Source organism: Condylura cristata, unplaced genomic scaffold, assembly GCF_000260355.1.
Source record: "Condylura cristata isolate star-nosed mole 26May11 unplaced genomic scaffold, ConCri1.0 scaffold00030, whole genome shotgun sequence".
NCBI classification, from domain to species: Eukaryota; Metazoa; Chordata; class Mammalia; order Eulipotyphla; family Talpidae; genus Condylura; species Condylura cristata.
This window is the reverse complement of record NW_004567131.1, coordinates 11,082,458-11,088,457: the sequence shown is the minus strand read 5'-3', so window position 1 is coordinate 11,088,457 and position 6,000 is coordinate 11,082,458.

Here is a 6,000-nt window from a genome sequence, read left to right as displayed (position 1 = left end):
AGCCAGGATTGGTTTAAGGCCGCAGAGGGAGTCCTGGCCTCACCTCTCATTCTACAAGTACTGGAGCATTATGAGTTTAGATTCTCAGCCTCTATGGAGGCAATAAGGTCTTACTTCAGGGAAAGTATGTGAAGACTATACTAGGTAACTAACACAGCTAAAGACTCTCTCCTAACCCTTAAAAATGGCCTCTCATTTGTAAGAATATTGTAAGTACTTTCATAATGGATCATTTTTTGAACATTTACTCAGTTCATGGGAGAATATGTACATCTTTCTCAGGGGAAATATTGCTACTGATTTCATTGATTTAGATTTATAACATCTTTTCAAGATGTCAGTTAAAGTTGATGCCTACAATTAGCAAATTATTACAGTCTTTGTTGAATAGGGATTTTTGATTATTAGGTTAATTGGGGCTGTCAAATTTTCCTTAATTGGTCTGAAATTAAATTCCCAATGAATCCCCAGACACAGTCAATGTTTTGTTATTAATACAAACACAGGTCATTGGCTCAGTTTCCTCCCAGTATCCTGACACATATTCCTTATATGATAACATTATAAATATGTTCCTACTTTAAGCATCAAGGCTAATTAATGGTTATACCAGATTAAAAATGTGTGACTGCAAAACAAACCTAGATTTAACCAAATATTTTTAAAGCAATTTACACATTTTTTTATAATATTTATTTATTTATGCATACAGAATTGGGGTACAGGCCAGAGTTCCAAGGGTGGTGAGAGGATTCACTAGAGACAGAGGGGGACCAGAATAGGCCTACTGAGGAAGTACAGTGCTGAGGGGAGAAGTGGGTGGGTCAGGAGAGGTCCACAGCGCCATGTGGATCACCTCAGGTGCAGGTATCAAACTCATGCCGAAGTGTCTTTAGCCTCTTAGTGCTGTGCTTTAACCTGCTGCGCCACCCAATTTACATGTTTTACAAAATATACTATTAACATATTAAGTATGTTACATGATGTCTGTTTTTATGAATTGATCAAGTGATCCACATTTAGTGGTTATTTTCACCAAATTCACAAAGAAAAATATTTAAGGTCTCCATGAGTCAATGAAGGGGGCAAAATATAGAAACTCCATGTTAATTTACTCATTTTGTTTCCAGACTTCCTACTTTTCTTTGTTTCCTACGACAAGCTCTCCCTGGGCCTGGGCCTCTGAGCATTGTGGGAAGACTGGATACTGCAGAGGACTGCAATGTCCTTGGGGTCAACTGGGATGCTAGAGAGTGTATTTTCTCACCCTGAAGTTTCAACAACGTAATTTCAATTATGAGGATTATGAATTGAGTAGAGAAAAGCCTGGTATCTATATGTATATTAGTCATTTATTTCTCTTTCACAGAGTTCCTATAGTAAGATAAAGTCCTGGAGTTATTTCTGATTTAAATATTGCAGTCTGATTGTTCACATTATGTGTACACCATTAGCATGTAGCTGATGCATTCAGTGTAATTAACCTGATTTTTTCCTATGGCTTTGTAGAGGTGGAGCATCTTACACAACTTGGGCTGCTGTGACAAAAAATATTATAGTCTGGAAGCTTATAAATGACAGGCATTTTTTTCTCACAGTTTTGAAGGCTGGAAGTCTGAAATCAAGGTGCCATCATGGCAAGGGCCAATTAGAGCCCTTTTTAGGGTATAGACTATAACTTCTCATAAAGTCTCACTTGGTGGAGAACAGAGGGGAAGTCAGCTCTCCCATGACTCATAGCAGCATGAATTCCATTCATGAAACTTCACCTCATAACCTCATCTGATCCTATTCCTGTCCCACAGTCCCCCACCTCTTGACTCCATCACATCGGAGAGTAGAGTTACAGATTAAGAATCGGGGAGGGGGGCATAAAACATCAGTCTATAACAAACACCATTCAAACCACTGTGGCCATATATGTGACTAAAGCATGAAACCACTGTCCCATTGTACGATTCACAATCAATAGAGATGAATGATTTTTAGAAAGAAGTATGTACAACATGGCAAAGCTTAGATAGAAGTATGTGAACTCAACACATCCTTAGTCAGGCTGTGGTGGCACCTGGAATGTCGAGGGAATGAGCATTTTGGGACAGAAAATGTCCAAATTAGGAATATCAAAAACTGACTGTTCTATATAATCCAAAAACGGTGCAAAGGAAGTGGCAGAAATCCGGGCAGTCAGTAAGGATGATTTATTCCCCAGAGAGCACAGAGGCTCTCTTCAGGATCTTGAAGCATATGCTCTCATGAATTAATCTCACCTTAATTTTTTAAAGATTAATTTATTTATTCATATAGAACTGGGGCACAGGCCAGAGGTGCAGGGGCAGTGAGAGGATTCACCAGAGACAGAGTGGGGAACAGAACAGGCTGACTGATGAAGTAAGTACACTGCTGAGGGGAACAGCAGGAGAGACAGGGGAGGTCTGCCGCACCATGTGGGTCACCTACAGGGTGGGGATCAAACTCACGCTGAAGTGGCTTTAGCTTCTTCTTTACAGAACTGGGGTACAGGCCAGAGATGTGGTGGGTGAGAGGATTCACCAGAGACAGAGTGGGGAGCAGAACAGGCAGATCGATGAAGTACACTGCTGAGGGGAGCAGTGGACGGGTCAGGAGAGATCTGCCTGGCCATGCCATGTGGATCTCCTCAGGGGCAGGCGGGGATAGAACTCATGCAGAAGTGGCTTAAGCTTCTTAGTGCAGTGCTGTAACCCGCTGCGCCACCAGGGAGGGCCAGCTTTAGCTTCTTTTTTTTTTTTTAATTTTTTATTATTTTTTAAAGATTTATTTATTTATGCATACAGAACTGAGGGGTACAGGCCAGAGGTGCAGGGACAGCGAGAGGCTTCACCAGACACAGAGCGGGGAGCAGAACAGGCAGATCGAGGAAGTACACTGCTGAGGGGAGCAGTGGGCAAGTCAGGAGAGGCCTGCCTCGCCATGTGGTCTCCTCCGGGGCAGGCGGGGATCGAACTCATGCGGAAGTGGCTTTAGATTCTCAGTGCTGTGCTTTAACCCGCTACGCCACCAGGGAGGGCCAAGGCTTTAGCTTCTTAATGCTGGGCTTTAATTTTATTTAATTCATTTTTTACATTCCTGAAGCTCACAGACTTCCTTCATTTCTGGGTGATCAGAGCTATCTCCTTTGCACGGAAATGACACTTATCAGCAATTTACACAGCTGTCTTTTACCATCCTAAAATTGCAATCTTGTCCTATCTAGCTGGAAAGCTTCCCTTCACCCACATGTCCTGTCAGTCTTCCATATTATTTCCACCCCTCTCTCCATCTCTCCATCTTTGCATGGTCCAGACTCCATTTTCCAGTGTTCCAACCCAACTTTCCAGTTCAGACCCACCCTGACACCCAGCGCCTGCCCTTGACCAACTTCCCCAGGCAAGCCCTAACTCTCATAGTTAGTTTCAAGGAGACATGGAGGCATGACTAGATGAGACATGGAGCAGCGTGTGAGAAGCCAGGATGGCCTGTGAGTGTCTGTAGTGCTGACACGTGTGTCACTTAGGCAGCGCTGGGAACGTGAAGTGCATGGCTGTTGGGATTGGCGCATGTCTGTCTTGTGAAACTCCTCTGCTTCCTGGGGTAGAGTTCATCCTCTCTTTCAGGATCTTTTCTGGAATATGGGACTTGCATTGGAAGAGTCAGCCATGGCATTTCGTAACTCCTCCTGGTAACCATGTGGTAACCTGATAGATACATTTTGCAAGCTAGGAATTTAGGATGACGGTGGTGTTAAGAGCTCCTCTCTGAGCACCCAATTTTAGAAGTGAACCAAATTAACGACTCCTAACATAGGATAAAATAGATTAGTGTGAAATAAATGAGTAGTGTTTAAAGTAGGTTTTTACTAAACTGCAATGAACATTTAGTGCCTTTAATTGTAACTGGAAGTTCATCTTTCACTGATGGATACCACCAAAGGGAATTTCCTTTCTGACTGCTTGTTGTCCTGTGCTAATCACATGAGACCATAATATGCAGGCCTTTTTTTTTTTAAGTCAAGAATGATAAATTGATTTGGGAAGTAACCATTTGTGTAATTACTCATTATTGCCTATTTTAATTTTGTTTTAAACTCACAGCATAAATTCTTAAAACCCTGATTTTGAGATGAAGCACCTCATTTTCTTATGTTCCTGGTCCGCTATTCACATATCCAGACATGTGAGCCTGTCCCCTCTGCAGCAGGTCTATAACCAACCTCCAGGGCTTCTCTGTCTACTTGCCTGCTTCTCTTGGATTTATTAATCTTGTTCTTTTTAACCTTTGTCTTTATCACATTTCTACCCAAGTGGCTCTTTCTCTACTCTTGGGTGCCTTTGTTCAGATTGTTTTTGTGGGCGTCCCCTCTGGCTCCCAAGTCCCCTCACAGGCTCAGGCAGTTTGTAGGCCTCTTTCCCATTATGCTTCCTGTGCATGGCTTCACCCCAGCAGATTAACCCAATGGATTCACAATTGTACCCCCACAACATGCTGGGCATGAGGATGCAACATAAATGCAGGATGGAGCTGACCCAGAGAAGTCAATTCAGTCATTTCCTACTCTGGCTGATGGCTGCCCAGTAGTACGGGAATATTTGAGACATTTGTGGTATTTGGTGGCCAATAACCTTGTGTCTGACATGGTCCCCTTCTCTGTATCTCTGAGCCCCAGCTCCTGTTATACTTTCATACTTCACAGACCCTGGGCAGAGGTTTGTCCAGGGGGCTCACCCTTTGGCCACCCCTGGCAGCCAGCCACGCTTATTTGTCTTTGACTCTCAGTCACCTCCTCTCCTTTCTCTGCCTTATGGATGGTCTGGTGCTGAAAGTAGGACTTGGCTTTCAGCACATCAGTAACCAGTATCCTGACACATTCCCACATGCCAAGGCTGGCACCCACTTTCCCTGAGTGCCCCTTTCTCATCATAAATGGATGTGCCAATGAGCATGCAAATGAGATGTTGTATAGGACAAGTAGAGCCCTGAGACATCTAGAGTATGCGGAGCAGGGATGGGGTAGGAAACACCCCTTACTGTCCTTCCTCCTGCCTCCTGGTGCGGTAGCCCTTCACTGTGAGGTCCAGTTTTGTGATTCATGTTTCTGCAGCTTCAAGCTTCCAATTCATCCGATGAATGAATAATATGCCATTGTCTGGATGGGCTACAGTGTATTTGTCCATTCACTGAGAGCAGGACATTTTGGTTCTACCCCAAGAAGCATGGCTGTAGTCAGTGCACAGGGAACATTGATTCTGGGAATGGGCATCCTTTCTAATTTTGTGTCCAGGGGATGGTGTGATCATCCTTTCCCTGGGGAGGGAGAGCTTGCTCCTCTGCCTTCCTTCATGTGAAATGCTTACCCTTCACCATTCCACAGCCTGGCCTGTAGTAGCTATTCATTTAATAGTTGCTGAGTGAATGCATAAATAAGTTGGTGAATAAAGGAAAGGAAAGATTGAAAGCCTATTAAATGGTGAATGAAAATAGACCAGAGTTTCATCTAATGGAGGGGACCTACAGTCTTTCAAGTGCCTTCTTTTGAAGACATTTGAATTATTTACTGAACATTGTCCTGTCATCAGTTACTTTGATGCTAATTTCAATTCAGAGGTATCTCGCTGTTAAATCCTTAGGATTGACAATCTTGACATTAGATGGTTCCTGCAGCTGATTCAAACAGGAATGCTTTTTTCTTTTAGAGGTTCACCTTTGTAACCGAGAGGTGGTAAGAAAGAACTTGCTACTCTCCCCTCACATTTCTTCCCTGTGAGAAAGTCAGTAAGGCACACCTGGGTGAATGTTAACACCTCTACTATGGGGCACTTTTCTTGAGAACCGGGTCTAGACAAGACAAGGTGAGGCTCAGCGGAGTCCAGTCTTGGAGAGTCTGTGTATTGCTGTTGGTGAGACGCTCTCCTTCTTCCTGTCTTTTCCCCTCTTCCTGCTCATAAGCAGCATTACCTGATCCCAAAGTCTTTTCAGAGGAAC